This window comes from Malaclemys terrapin, chromosome 1, assembly GCF_027887155.1.
Source record: "Malaclemys terrapin pileata isolate rMalTer1 chromosome 1, rMalTer1.hap1, whole genome shotgun sequence".
Taxonomy (NCBI): domain Eukaryota; kingdom Metazoa; phylum Chordata; order Testudines; family Emydidae; genus Malaclemys; species Malaclemys terrapin.
Window position 1 is genome coordinate 323,753,298 of NC_071505.1, and position 16,628 is coordinate 323,769,925.

The window sequence follows — 16,628 nt, forward strand, 5'->3', positions numbered from 1 at the left end:
AATGACCTGGCTTAGGTGCCTACATGCCCTAGAAGACAAAATCATCTGTCTCCTGCTCAAACTCAATACCTGTCTCACACTCACCCTGCGTTCCCCTGTGCCTCCAGCTGTCTTTAGTGCACCTGCTGTGCTGCCCCACCCCCAGTAGCCTGCACTTTGCCCTCCTGCTACAGGGTCTGACAAGTATCAGGACTTAGGTGTGCGCTAAGGACGCCTACAGAATCAGGTCCCACCTAGCTTGAGAAGCCTGCTTCAGAACCTCCAGGTCTTTGCCTTGGGCTAGGACATTGAGCAGCTCATTAGCTGCGGGGCAGTGTCCGTGGTTAGGTAGCTTTGTGAATGCCACGCAGTGGAACTGTCCCCAAGGCACCTCCAGGGTAAGGCAGCAGCTGAGTGGTGATTTTGAAAGTGACAGTAGTGCCTAAATGGTAGACTTGGGTAACGAAAGAGGCAGATAGATCCTCAAAACTATTTAAGCAGCTGGGCCATAGTCTCCCTGCCTCCATTCCCAATCTGTAATACAAAGGTAATAGAACTGCCTACCTCACAGGGTATTGTGAGGATACATTAAAGGGGTGAAGCATTTGGAAACTACAGTTATGGGGACCCCCCAGATAGATGAATTGTATTTTTTTTTTTTTATAAATCTTGAGGAAATTAATGTTCTGTATGTTACTATTCCTGACAATTAGCCTGGAAGCAGGGTGCCTTTCCAACTGTATGATAATGAACCATTCCTTCATAAAGGTGTCTCACAATCCAAGGCTAATGAGACTTTACACGAGCAACCTGCTGGTTTCTTTCAATTAGATAAAACACCTTTGTGGAGGTGAGGGAACACTTTTCAGTCTCTGCAAGTGAGTTAGACAATGCGAAGCAACAACGGGAAAAGAAACAAGAAACTAACATAGAATAGTTTGACGAACACATTTGCTATGCCAAAAAAGGGCAAGTGTATTGTGCAGGGTTTCCAAGGTCATGGGGGCCCCTGCACCAGAGAGTATTTGAACTGGGTAAATGTTTCCACTTTCAGGTCAGACAGTATTGCTTTGGAAGGGGCTAAGATTAGGAAGGACTGAACCAAATCAAATGACCAAACTGAATCTCTTCTCCGGGTTAAAAATAAAGTTATATTTTTCTTTAGTTTTGCAGGGCTTTACACATCCTAGTTCCAGGAAGAACTAGAAGCAGAAGTGCCAAAATAGAGCTAGAAGGGTTGTACTCATTGTATTTTACCACATCTATTATCACGATGTAGTGTATACTCATGGTAGAGCCATGACATTTCCAGGGCAGTTTTGTAGACCAAAGCTTCTGATAAGCATTCCCCCACAACCCCAGCATTAGTCAGGGCTAGGGTTTTATTTGTATTAGATATTTTTGATGAGATTTTCAAAGCAGCCTAAGGGATATAGGACTGGCTGGCAAACAAAGTCTGCCTTGCCAAAAAATGTGGTTTTGTTCTGCATTGGAATAAAACTGAAACTTTTTGGAATTTCATTAAAAAAAAAAAAAACAACACACAAGAGAGAGACCCACCCCAGAATACCCAACAGACCAATGGAGAGCAGGGAGTTGGTTCTCACTCAGGTGAGTCCTCTAGCCACTGGGCTATTGGCTCTCCTGAGGTGGATCTTTCTCTAGAAATTCCATCCTGGACTGAAGAAACCTTTCCTGATGAAAGTTTTCTCAAGAACCAAAACTTTTAGTGGAAAGAGAGAGACTTTTTCACAGAACACTTATTGGGAAAAGTTACAGCCCAGCTCTAATGGGAGAGCTAGATACATATCTTCTATTAGAAATATCCCCTAGACTGCTTTGAAAATCTCAATTTATTATTCGGTTTTTATAGTTGACATTTTGCTCTGCTTCTGATGTTTAACCCTATCCCTATATGATGCTGCATATCTAAACAAATGGATGAAAATGCTGTTTTCAGATTGGTTGCCGGACATGCATCATTTCCTTTGAAATCTACCCCCTTTATCCAAATACATTCCATATTTCCCATTCTGTTTGGATAAATGGAGTTTCAGTATACAGCCATGGTCACCTTAGTGTTTTACAGTCCTACATGTGGGTTTCCACACTCGCTCTCCAGGACAGAGATACAGCCGACATTTGTAATGAGAAAGGGATAGAAAAAGTGGAAGAGAAAATACACATGCCCACCTTCAGCACCCTTCCTAACCCTTGGACAATAATACTGCTTCATTTCCTGAGCAAACCCCTACCAGTACTTTCCTAGGGGATACATTTGTGATGAATTACTGCAGCTGAAGCAAAGCTTGAGGAGTTACTGGCTTCCAGTGTAAGCCAGAGAGCTTTACAGAGGAAAACAACCTTAGCACTTGAAGAGCTGAAAAATGCTTCTGAAGGTTTCTTATTTCAGTCAGCTTAAAAAGGGGTCAATCTACCCATGATTGATGGGAAATGAATGTACAGTCACTTCTTGAAGTTTCAGCAGCCATATACCAGGAAGATAATATTGAGCGCTTGAGTCACAGACAGAACACAATTTCAAAATCTGCTGGGGTATTTTAAAAAAAGAAGAGTTCAGACTTCACAGGCTTCATCATTCAAAACCACGGTTTTTAGCCAGATTACGGTTGGCAACCTATCCTTACCTGCCGAAGCTGACAGGGATGAAGGAGAATGATAATGTATCATTCAGCGAAGGAAGTACTTCATAGATTTCCAAATTCATTCAACTGGACCAAAAATCCCAAACGCTACACACCGAGAGTCTCAGAATTAGAGTGAGTAATTAAACTTGCTTTAAAAAAATATATATGCATCATATGCAAATGCATCAAAGAAAGTAAGGAAGTATGAAGTTAGTCGTGAGTTTGGTTTATACTAGTCAAACAGAGAACTGCATTTAGTTGTTCTAAATTACATACAAAAAAGGCTTTATTTTTCCATTAAATGTTGTTCATGAGTTGATAAGGGTTAGACTGTGTCCCAAAGACAGAGACTTTCCGAAGAGTTAACACTTTGGCTACGTCTGTACTACGAGCCAGAGATGTGATTCCCCTGCTTGGGTGTGCACGCTCACGCTGGCTCTCATTGAGCGAGGGTCAGTATAAAGAGCAGTGTAGCCATGGAAGCGCTGGGAGTGGCAGGGGAGGCAAGGCTGAGCCATGCCAAATAGGAACTGGTATGAATGCAGCATGGCTCAGCCATGCCTCCCCTGCCACCACCAGCACTTCCACAGCTACATTGCTCTCCACACGTGCCCTAGCTCAATGAGCGTTAGCACGAGTATGACTACCCTAGCAGGGGGACTCACAGCCCTGGCTCGTAGTGTAGATGTAGCCATAGTTGCATTAACCCAGGATCATTCCAGAGGAGGAACTGTGGTTCAGTGAGCCACAGTTCCCTCCCTGCTGCCCCCATGTTGCAGGGGGTAGTCATTTTCAATGGAACGTTACCAGTTGCAACCTCAGCACAAGTATCAGAGGCATAGCCATGTTACTCTGAATCTGTAAAAAGCAACAGAGGGTCCTGTGGCACCTTTAAGACTGTTAGTCTTAAAGGTGCCACAGGACCCTCTGTTGCTTTTAACTTCAGCACAGCTCAGCTCTGTTGACTGGCATCTGTAGGGAAGGAGCTGAGCCCAAGCTCCTCCCACTCCCTTCCCAGAGAATGACTGTACAGTATGCCTTACCCTTTGACACCCAGCTCCAAGGATCAGGGACACCCACACAGGAGCCTAATGATAGGTTTTACTCCCCCTTATGCCTCTGCGCAGACATGCAGTCCAGGCTACTATCTAGCCCTGAAGAAAGGAGCATTATTGTATTACATTTATGACAATCAAGGCCAACTTGTCTGGCTTTTAAATCTCTTAGCCTCAGGTAGAAATTACTTAGATATCTGAATAAGTATCATTGGTGCTTTCTTTTCCAGCACAGCTTGCCAGGATATGCTCAGGTACCATGTGCAGGATTGCTACAGCACACTGATTGAGAATCATTATAGACACAAAAGGGCAGCTGACAGACATTAATGTGAGGGAATAGAAAATTAGCTCATGTCAGGCCCAAGAAGAGTTTAAATTGAGTTGGTTTCTACACGAAAAGAAAATCCTTTTGATGCACGGAAACCTATTGATATACATGTGTATTGTCTGGTAGTGGAATGGGGAGTGGTGCCAAATGCTAGTTGAGGGCCTGATCCCCAGCTGGATCTAGCCCACAGCAAGGGGATCTGCCTCTGGGGGAACACAGGAGGGAGGCTGTGACTTATGGAGCCACATTCCTCCTCTCAGTCTCCCCACTGCTCCAGGATGGAGTGCACTGCCACTGGTCACCACCATAAGTTCACCAACATACCAGTCTAAGTACAACAGAGACACTGGGGGTGCAATGCAGACTCTGCACATGCATCATCCCTTCCCAACCACCTGCATGCAGCAGCTGTGCAGAGCCTGCCTCTCCCCATGCATAGGAAGCAGTCCAGGGCAATACGGTAAGGCAGTAAAGGGAAGTCTTACACAGCCTTTAGTCCCTGGGCTCCAGCATACAGAATGAGCCATCCTCTAGCCCTGAAAATTGAACTGCCAAAGCTCGGAGGCCCTATTTATAGGTTTCCAGTTATGCTGGGGACACTGGCACAAGATTATACTTTGTGCAACATGAGAACGGAGACGAAGGGGCAGATTTGGAGCTGTGGGTGAGATCAGAGTCTTTTCTGCAATTTATTAGAGTTTCAAATATCTTAGGATCCAGGGCCAGCCTGATGATCACTTCTGTGACACACTTATATAGACAAACTGTGAAAACACCTGAGAAAGACAGAGGTGATGGTCTCAAGGTTCTTAGGGAGCAACTTAATATAGTTATATCTATGGAACAAGGATGCCATTCATCCTGAAAACTCACCAAAATGTAGTTGGAGAACAGTGCTGTTAAAATGATGGTGCAACCACTGCTCCACTGTTCAGGTTTGAAGGACACCAGAAATGGGAATGCATTAGTTCTGCGGGAGATATCAACTGGATAGTAAAAAACTGGGGGCATAAGAAGTATTTCCTCATCCCCTTCCATTGTTGCACCTATCAATACATGCAGCCTTATCCAGGGTGACCCAAACTTAGTCTATTGATCCAATAGCTGACTGGCTCACTACTCATCAACACGTTTGTCTCTGCAAGATAAGATGCTGGGCTTTGCTCACCAAAGCCTATCACTGTTGAACAGAAGTTGTATAGATATTCTATTTCTGCAGATCCTCCCAGATGTGATAAATAAAACCTGCAAAGCCTACTGAAGGTTGTTGGCCATTATTAGTGTCTTTTCAACCCACTGCAAATATATAAATTGCTAATTTTGGCTTCTTTTTACTGTGCATGTTTTGACTTTAGCTGCCAGTTTGTGCTCAGTGCTGTCAGATGATACATACTAATCTTTAAATCTAGGATCAAGCCATGTATAGATAAAACAAGTTGAAACTTGCCACACGTTCAAATCAACAAACTTCTTTTTGTAATGATTTAGTCATGTAATTTATCCTAGGATGATCTCTTGCCTTTTGGGTGAAGTGATCTCTATTGTGTGTGTATGAATATGAGACAGACACATATGAATAGACCAGCTGACAACAATTCACCCTTTGCATGGATGTGGCTCTCAATGCTGGTATTAGTGGTTCACTCACCTTCAGGATTTCTGTTGGCCAGAATCCATTAAATAGAACTGATGATCTCAGATAAATGTTATTTCTCCACTGGGTCCTCAGAGCCAATGTGACTGACTCACAGAAGAAGTTTACAAGATTAACTATTATCTCTAATATGCAAATAAGAGCATCTGAATGGGTGTAGCCAATAAAAGTGACCAATAATCTTTTGGCAACTTCCAATAGAAAATTTGTCTCTGTATCCAGCAACCCTTAGTGAACTAATGGATTTTAACATTCTAACTGAGAAACTAGCCTATTCCACGTATCTGTATATACTAGGTATATATTATAAGGATCACGTCACATACCAGTGAAGTTCAGCCACCTCTGGGTGAATGCAGAAGTTGTTAAACAGCGCACAGTAACATAAAAGTTCAAGACAAAAATTGAAGACTACCGCATTCCAGTTGTAATCCTTTCCCGCGCTCAATTTTCCTGTTTGATTATTCATTATTTCTCTGTAAGCCGGTGGGCTAGCTCACCAGGCAGAACCCATACCACATTAGACTCCGTCAGGCCCTTGCCTGAGGGTACAATTTGTTGGTTAAACCAAAAACATAGACAAAGTAAAGTAGGTCCTCTGCCCAATATGTGTTATAGTTCTCTCCTCTCTTAGCTCCTTCAGGATCTCAACTGAGTGCCTGCCAGCCTTCATAGGTATGTCTACACAGCATTTTGGAGTGAGCCTCTCAGCCTGGGTCAACAGACTCATGCTGGTGCATCTCATGCTAGTGCAGTAAAACTAGTCATGTAGACAGGGTTTTGAAGCTGCAGCTCAGACGCTGAAGCCTACCCATTGCCCCAGGCTTCAGAGGCTGAGCTCCGGCCTGAGCCACAACTTCAAAGCACTGTCTATACAGCCATTTTTAGAGTGTCAGTGTGAGCTCTGCTAGCCCAGGTCTGTCAACCCAGGCTGGGAGGCTCAACCCTGCTCCCTTCAAAATGCTGTGGAGATCTACCCTATAACAGGGGTAGGCAGCCTATGGCACGCGTGTCACCTTCGGCACGCGAGCTGATTTTCAGTGGCACTCACACTGCCCAGGTCCTGCCCACGGCTCCGGGGGGCTCTGCAACTTCATTTAATTTTAAATGAAGCTTCTTAAATATTTTGAAACCTTATTTACTTTACATACAATAGTTTAGTTATATATTATAGACTTATATAAAGAGACCTTCTAAAAACGTTAAAATGTATTACAGGCACGCGAAACCTTAAATTAGAGTGAATAAATGAAGACTCGGCACATCGCTTCTGAAAGGTTGCCGACCCCTGCCCTATAAGAACCAGATGTTCTTCAGGAAACCACAGGTGGGGCTGGGCCCATCTCCATATAAAGGGGCCAGTCATCCTGTGACACTGTCTAAAGAGTAAGGCTGCATGTCTCACTAACAAACAGCTGTTATTCAACTGTTTTGACTGCAACATGCCTGCTGCCATTCCAATACACATCATTTAGGATTCATTTCCCGCTCCCCCCATCTTCACTAATCCTCTCTTTTGGGCTCATACATGACATGGCTTGAGTTTTCAGAGCCTTGTGTAAACTGACAATAATGCACTGAGAAAAATAAACTAAGATGCAGTGCTATGCTTAGGTTTTAATTCTTTCAGCAGCTCTCTGAAGTCTGCAATTTCATCAGAAAAAAGAATCTGACAGTCAAAGGCAATCACTTCTCCAATCAGTTGTGTTATTCACAAGGCTATTTCATGAGCAATTATGCCATGCGCATAAGAGAGCACTTTCATTTTTATTTTATACCTAGGGCTCGTGAAAGGTGCAAGATTGACAGCATTGGAAACCAAAGCCTTCTAATTTATCCACAAAATGCATATAGTTTTTAATCAAAGGCAACAACAATCAAATTTTCTCACCTCATACAGCGGGTATGCCTCAGCTCTAGAATTAGAGGGGCCATGTCTAAGGGAGAACAGGGCAGTTTAGCATCCAATTCAGTCCTTTTAAGGATGGGCAGAGTAATAAGAACAAAATACAAAACTACTTGAAATTCAAGGTTTTCATGTTTTATTATGAAGCTAAAAATAGGCCTTTTTGAAAGCAAATGATGCGAGTTTATCAAGAAAAACAGATCAGCAGCTGAAGAAAAAAAATACAACTACCTTTGTGCAGCTATGACTTTCATACTGAAAAATATACAAAGTTGTTTTCCTCATTATTGATTCAAAATAGCCATTTTTTCAGAAAATGACAAAAGCAACTGTGGAAGGAAGGCTATATAAGCAAAATGGTGCAGAATTAAGCAGCAAAACTTTTGATGATACCTTGTTTTCCCAGTTTTCACCTGTTCCATGAATACGATTCTGGTCAAATCCCATTGAAAACCATGGAGAGACTTGCCACTGTCTTCAATGGGTTTGGATCAGGCCCTAAGTCCACAAAACTGACTGTGAGGCCACTTCACTTGTCCTCATTTGGATTTCAGATAACCTTTGCTGATACTAATTGCTGCTATTTGTTGAGTGGTAAAAGCATACAAGAGATCATCTGTCCCCCAAGAAGCTCACATTCAAAACAGAAAAAACAAAAACACAGTGCAGTGGGTGACAACCTGGGGATCAGGCCCCCAATTAGCATTTGGTACCACTCCACTGCCAGACAATACACAAGTATATCAATAGGTTTCCGTGCATCAAAAGGATTTTCTTTTCATATAGAGGACTTGGGGGCAGGGGCATTAGTTATTTATTTGTTTCCTATTAAGAGGCATAATCTTTCAAATTCTTGTTGGGCTTAACAATTATTTATTCACATTGCAGTAGTTTCTAGGAGCCCATTCATGGACGAGGTACCCATTGTGCAAGATGCTGTATAGACATAGATCAAAAAAGATGGTCTCTGCCCCAAAGAGATTACAATTTGTGATTCTAAAACAGATTCATAGTTTTCTTCAGTGCTAAAAAGGTACCTCTTTGATCATCCAGTCTGAGCTCCTGCATAGACACAAACCATTCTACCCACTGAATTCTTGCATCTAGCCTGACAACCACTTGCAATTGGATTAGGATCATTCCCTTAGGTTTAAAATAGACTAAGTCTGGGAGGGCATCTGAATCTGCCCAAATGGACAAATTTCTATATCAGGGTGATATTCTCAGCTTTGGTAAGCTATACACAGCATAGTACAAAACTCAGAATGGTTTTTGGTATAGTAGTGGCTATGGGGTATGGTACCTGTCAATGGAAGCAGCAAATGCATCTCTATGCAGTCATATTCTAGAGCACATTATCTAGGTCTTCTTCGGTCAGACCTTATCTGCAAGGGGAAAAAAAATCTTACTGAATGCACTGCCTTGGTAGGAACCTTGCAATAACACTTAGTGCTTATTGTAAGTGACTAAAAATAAAATAAGTGGCAGCAGGATGCAGAGCTCTGGCTGCCTACAACCGCCTGCTCAAGTCTACCTCCTGGGGCTCTTTCAGTCACAATTGTTAGCAAGTGGGGGAGTGATTCACCTCAATAAAAAGTAAACTTGGTGCTTTTGAAAATTCCCTATATTAACAGAAAGCCTCAGAATGCAGGACAATCATTTTAGCAGGTGGGGAAAATGGTATTTAGCAGCAGCTGATGGAACACAGACCCTAGCCTATCTTTTCTCCATATTAAGTACAAGGCTGTTGCTAACCCATTATGAGTAAATTATGGGGCTTAATATGAATAATAATTCGTTTCCACTTCAATATGTGTCTGATACCAAGATGGAAGGATTTAATTATACATGGAAGCAGGGTCTGAATGAGTTCTCGACTGACCGCTAGCTGGGAGGGGGAGAAACTTCAGGAGCAAACTGTATTTACATGAACACACCTACTCTGCCAAGATATCCAGCAGATAGAGCTCTGTTGCTCAAAGTGATCAGCTTTGGCTGGTGGTGGGTTACAAATCACTTTAGTACTGAATGCAGAGGTAGTGAAATGTTATCAGTGTTGTTGTCTTTATTATATGAATAAAGGGGAGCAGAACTGTACTTAACCTGTCCCCTATAAGGGGGTCACCCTCAGCTGAAAGGACCTCATTAAGCCAGTGGCTCGAATGCCAGACCCCTGTGAAAGTAAGAGGGGTAGGGACAGGTGTCCCAGCCAGAGGTGAGGACTCTTTCTAAGGGTCAGTCTGGTTCAACCTGTTCCTCCCCACTGTTCAAAGATAGAGAGTTTTATTAGGAGCCTTTTGATATTTTAAAGTGCACAACTGAGAGCTGCAATCACTTGAGATGGGGTAGTATTTCTGCCCAAACTGCAAAAAGCTGACAATCACTAAGAGACTAACCTGCAGAGAGAACAAATTTATTAGAGCATAAGCTTTCGTGGACTACAGCCCACTTCTTTGGATGCATACCATCCTGTAACTTGCAGAGGTCACAGCAGAGAGGGGCACCAAAATGGAACTTTTGGTTGTAGAACTCAAGAACATGAAGCAGAAGGCAATGCCCCACACACTCTGGGGTGGGTGTCCTGCTCACAGTTTTATGATTATGCTTATTGCATTTTCCCTGTCAGGTGACTTCCCTCCTCTCATTAAAAGTTTCTTTTCTACACTCAGACTCTGTACTTGCGAGTGGGTAAGTATTGCCTCTCAGAGGCCCCAAGGGGTAATTTTTTCAGGTTACTGGGTGAGGGCTTGAGCCAGTTCTGTGTTGTATTGTTGAAAAGGAACCCCTAGATATTGAACCCAGCTCTGGTTGCTGCCAGCTCCACCTGGCAGAAGGGTTACATACATGTACTGTATTGACTACAAACAAGAAGATATTATAATCAAACACAGGAGAGTACTATAAACAGTGGTATCTTTACATCAAAACTCCACCAGAGAGGTCCTTTGGGGCCATCTGCCTGTCCCAAGTCAGGATAAAGGAGGAGGGTTGGGCGTGGGGCTAGCAACTCCACCCCGTAAAAAATCAACCTGCTATAGAAACGCCAACAATAGAGATAACAGAGACTTTTAGCCTGGAAAAAGAAGGGTCTTCGACTTGAAGACGCATGACGCTGGGTGGTGAAAGTTGTGAGGAAGCCACTAAGCTGATTACCCTTCTTGCAACCAGGAGGATTACCATTGGTACATGGAACGTGAGGACCATGTACGAGTCAAGAAAGATGGCACAGGTCGCAGCAGAGATGAGGAGCAACAACTTGACCCTACTAGGCATTAGCGAGACAAGATGGACGCAAGCTGGACAAAGACGACTGTTGACAGGAGAGCTGTTGTTGTATTCCGGACATGAAGAGAGTGACGCACCCCACACACAGGGAGTAGGCTTCATGTTGTCCAAGCAGGCACAGAGGGCACTGATTGGTTGGGAGGCACATGGTTCCAGGATCATCACAGCATCCTTCAGAACTAAAATGAAGAGGATTAAGATGAATGTTGTACAGTGCTATGCTCCAACCAATGACAGTGAAGAGGGGGACAAAGACTATTTTTACAATAGACTTCAGAAAATATTAGAGATTCTCCCAGACAAAGACATTACCGTCCTTATGGGAGATTTTAGTGCCAAAATTGGACCTGACAACACAGGATATGAACAAGTCATGGGGACCCACGCTCTGGGAGAGATGAGTGAGAATGGAGAGAGATTTGTGGATCTGTGTGCACTTAACAACTTGGTCATAGGAGGTAGCATCTTTCCTCACAAGCAGATCCACAAGAGTACCTGGGTATCGCCAGCAGGCATGATAGAAAACCAGATCGATCATGTCTGTATTAGCAAGAAGTTCAGAAGATCTTTGCAGGACGTTAGAGTTAGAAGAGGAGCAGACGTAGCGTCCGACCATCACTTAGTGGTGGCCAGATTGAAGCTGAAGAAGAACTGGATAGACGCGTCAGATAGAAGAGTGAAGTTCAACGTTAGCCTTTTGAAGGATCATAAGATCAAGGAAGATTTTGGACTGACGCTGAAGAATAAGTTTTCAGTACTACAGGATCGGTCTGAGGAAGAGGAAGACAGTGTATCCAACAGATGGCAGAAAGTGAGAGAGACACTTAGGTCAGCATACCAGGAAGTGCTTGGAATTAAGAAATATCAGCAGAAAGAGTGGATCACAGCAGAGACCTTGACTAAGATAGAAGATAGAAAGAAGAAGAAGGCAGTAGTTAATAACAGCAGGACTAGAGCAGCAAAGGCTAAAAGCGCAAAAAGAGTATGCTGAAGCCCATAGAGCAGTGAAGAGGAATATTAGGAAGGATAAGAGAGATTATGTGGATGGACTGGCAGCAGAAGCGGAGCAGGCAGCATACAACGGTAATATGAAACAGCTGTATGACATCACCAAGCGACTGTCTGGAAAGTTCAGCAAACCAGAGCGTCCCGTCAAAGACAAGCAGGGAAAGTCTATAACAGAAATAGAACAACAGATGAATAGATGGGCGGAGCACTTTGAGGAACTCCTGAATAGACCAGCACCATTAAATCCACCAGACATTGACCCAGCCAACGAAGACCTTCCAATCAATTGTGATAGACCAACCAGAGATGAGATCAGAAAAGCCATCACTATGATGAAGAATAGGAAGGCAGCTGGACCTGACGATATTCCAGCAGAGGCCCTGAAAGTAGATCTGGATGTTTCAGTGGAAATGCTGTACCCCCTCTTTGAGAAGATATGGGAAGAAGAAGTGATTCCAGCAGACTGGAAAGAGGGATATCTTATTAAAATCCCCAAGAAAGGAGACCTCAGCAATTGTGCCAACTACAGAGGAATCACACTTCTGTCGGTGCCAGGGAAGGTCTTCAACCGAGTTCTCTTAGAGAGAATGAAGGATGCCGTTAACCCACAGCTACAAGATGAGCAAGCAGGTTTCCGGCAAAATAGATCATGCACGGACCAGATAGCAACGCTTCGCATCATAGTCGAGCAGTCTATGGAGTGGAACTCCTCATTGTACATCAACTTTGTTGACTATGAAAAAGCATTCGATAGCGTGGATCGAGAGACTCTCTGGAAGCTCCTTCGGCACTATGGCATCCCAGCAAAGGTGGTCAACCTGATTAAGAACTTATATGATGGCATACACTGTAGAGTGATCCATGGAGGGCAGCTCACAAACAGCTTCCAGGTGCGAACCGGAGTCAGACAAGGATGCTTGTTGTCACCATTTCTCTTTCTCCTTGTCATTGATTGGATTATGAAGACATCCACTTATGAGCGTAGGAACGGAATCCAGTGGACGTTGTGGACCCAGCTTGATGACCTGGATTTTGCCGATGACCTTGCACTCCTTTCGCATCGCAAACAGCAGATGCAAGAGAAGACCAACGTAGTGGCAGCCATGTCATCACAGGTTGGCCTCAACATCCACAAGGACAAGACCAAGATCCTCAAGATTAACTCCATCAGTAATGACCCAGTCACACTGAATGGAATCCCTCTGGAAGAAGTGCAGTCCTTCACCTACCTAGGCAGTATCATCGACCAACAGGGTGGCACGGACGCAGACATCAAAGCAAGGATTGGTAAGGCAAGAGCAGCTTTCTTACAGCTCAAGAACATCTGGAGCTCTAGAGAGCTGTCTTTGGCAACAAAGATTAGACTGTTCAATTCCAACGTGAAATCAGTCTTATTGTATGGAGCTGAAACCTGGAGGATAATTAAAACAACCACCAGGAGGATCCAGACCTTCATAAATAGTTGCCTTAGAAGGATTCTCCAGATCCGCTGGACAGACACCATCAGCAACATCTACCTCTTGGAGAGGACCCATCAACTTCCAGCAGAGGAAGAAATTAGAAGGAGAAGGTGGGGTTGGATAGGACACACACTACGCAAGCAGCCAACCAACATCACTAGACAGGCATTGCGGTGGAACCCCCAAGGCAAGCGGAAAAGAGGCCGTCCAAGAAACACCTGGCGACGCGACCTTCAGGCTGATAGCAAAAAAAATGGGCTATACCTGGAACCAGCTAGAGCAAATGGCCCAGGATAAAGGACTCTGGAGATCTGTGGTTGGCGGCCCATACCCCGACTGGGGTGACGGGCATGAGTGAGTGAGTGATCTTTACATCAAAGCCAGGGCTGAGATGTTCAAAAATTGGAGCCTAAATTTAGGGTCCTAAATTCATATTTGGGCACCTAAACAATAAGTGGCTTGTTTTTCAAAGGTTCTGAGCATCTCTCAGCTCCCACTGAGGTCTACTGAATTAAGCATTAGCTAGGGAGTCAGTTCAGAGAAACTAGTTTCTCCCCCAACCCCCATTTTAAATGTTATTTGTGCTTTCTCCGCTTCTGCAAGCTGCCAATATAAACTTTGCTCCTTCTAAACTCAATTGGTGTTGACTAGAGATAAGCTCAGACCTCATAATTCCCAAGTACTTGGCATATTTGTATCCATACACACTACTTGTCAGCAATATAAAGAGAAGTAACTTACCTTGTACCGTAATTGGAATTTTGAGATGTGTGGTCCTATCTGTATTCCACTGTGGCGAGTACATATGTGCACTAGGTGCCTAAGACCAGAAGATTCGCCTGTCCATCGGTTCATGCCCTTCTCCCGCTGGCACTCCAAACTGAGTGCATAAAGGGTGGTGCAGACTGAACCTCTCTCTGGTTCCCTTTTTTTAACCACAAATTGCCCCAGAACAAGGCTCTACAGCAAAGGGAAGGAGGTTGTGTAGTGGAATATAGACAGGGATTGCACATCCTGAAGAACTCCAATTACTGTACAAGCAGTACTCATGGAGGAGGAGGGTGAGAGGACCTCTGTAGTGCCGAAGACTGGAGAACTGTGCTGACAGCTGTGTCAGCTGCAAAAGCTTGCACCAGGGTGTAAAGCCCCACAAAGGTCTGAACTGATCAACATATTGCTGCTTTACAGACTTCAATGAAAAGCAACTGAAGTTGCCTGGGTTCTAGTAGAGTGAGTCCTCATGCCTTGTGGAGGAGGGGGTAGCTGATAACTCGTAACACAGCAGAATGCAGCCCCAAATCCACATGAATTGGTAGAGGTAGCGTCCGCTCTCATACATTCCGACAAAGATACAAAGAGTCTAGGTGTACTTTGTAAGTAGAATTCCAAAGCCTGACAACATGCAAAGAATAATGTCTCCTGTCTTCGCTAGTGACATGCGCCTTTGGTAAGTATATTGTCTGATTCAGTTGGAGATCAGAGATTACTTTGGGGGTTCATTTAGCATGTAGTCTGAGAGAAACATCTGTATGAAAGACTGTGTACAGTGGATCAGCCACCAGGGCCTCCCGTTCTCCCACTCTAACTGAGGTGAAAGCAACAAAAAGGCAACCTTCATTGACAGATGGACTAAGGAGCACGAGACTAAGGGTTAGAATGGGGCTATAGTTCATGCCAGAGAACTAGATTGAGATCCCATGAAGGGGCAGGTTTCATCATGGGAAAAAAGGTATTAATGAGACCTTTTAAAAAACATACTCCGATAGGCTGGGTGGAGATGAAGTGGTTCTCATTCAGAGGGTGACAAGTGCTGAGAACCACTGCATGCACTCATATGGACCTCGGGGATCTGAGGTCTTTAAGAAAAGAAAATAACCCAAGATGTCAGAGATGCCAGAATTCTTTGGGGTTATCTGGAGATGTTGGCACCAGATAGAAAACCTTTTCCGTTTTGCTGTGTAGAACTTCCTTTTGGACTCTTTCCTGCTATTAAGGATGAAGTGCTTCCAAACATTTATTTTCTAAGTTTCACATGCATCCAAAAACCAGGCTGTCACATGAAGGGAAACCAGACTGGAATTCCTGACCTTGCCTTTGTCTTGGGTCAATAGGTCTGGGAAGAGCTGGATCCAAATGCATGGGCATGCTGACATCTGAAGAATGTTAGAAAATCTGAATTGTCAGGGCCATCTGGAGCAATCAGGATCATCAATAATCTATCTTGCTTGCTCTCCCTCAGAACCAGAGGTAAGAGTGGGATGGGTGGAAAGGCATAAATTAAACTGTCCTGTCCATGGAATTTGAAATGCATCTGCCCTGGAGCCCAGACTTTATGCCCTCCTGGAGCAGTAGATTGGGCATTTTTTGTTTTCTTGAGATGAAAAGAGGTCTCAAGATGGGGGACACCATTGTTGAAAAATGATCTGTATCACTGAATCATGCAGCTCCCTCTTGTGGTCACTGGAACAGTATCCACTGAGGCTGTCTGCTAGCATGTTGTATATCCCTGGGAGGTGCACGGCCAAAGGGTGATGTAGGGGTGAACATACCAATTCCAAAGGTTGATAGCTTCCACACAGAGAGAAATAGCCTTCACTTTTCCTGTTTAATGGAGGAGAACACTGTTGTTGACAGACATCACTTGAACATGTCAGGTTTGTATACATGGTAGGAAGCACTTGCAGGCCTTGCAGACTGCCTACATATTCAAAGAGGTTTATGTGCACCAGGGACTCTTGAGGAGTCCATGTCCCCAATGTTACATGCTCATCTAGATGGGTGCCCTACACTAGCCAGGAGGCCTCAGTGATCAATCCCTTGAATGTCTATTTGGTCCCCAGGAGATCAGTCTCTTGAGTGGGGACGGGACAAAGGCAATACCCATGCGCACACACCCCTATTCTCACACCAGCAGAGAGAGGCTTGTATTCTGGGGGAGAGGGGAGGAGCAAGACTTGTCCATACTGGGTCTGCTTGGTATGTATGTTGTCTATAGCCAAGCAATAAAGGTGAAGCCTATGAAGGGTAGTACAGGAAGCCATGTAACCCAGAAAAATAAGACATAGGCAGACTGAGGTCTGTGGGTTCAGCCAGAGCTGAGTGACAATCTCCCTTATGGGTTGGAATCTGACCTGAGGAAAGTAAGGGGAATAACAGGTAGGAAAACCTTTAGGCACTTGCGGGGGTCTCATCCTAACTGAAGTTATAAGCACTATAAAAGTTAACTAAAATCATCTAAACTATTTAGAAATATTTACAGGTGAAGATAGAAGGAGACAGCAAAAGCTGCAGACCCTGTGGAG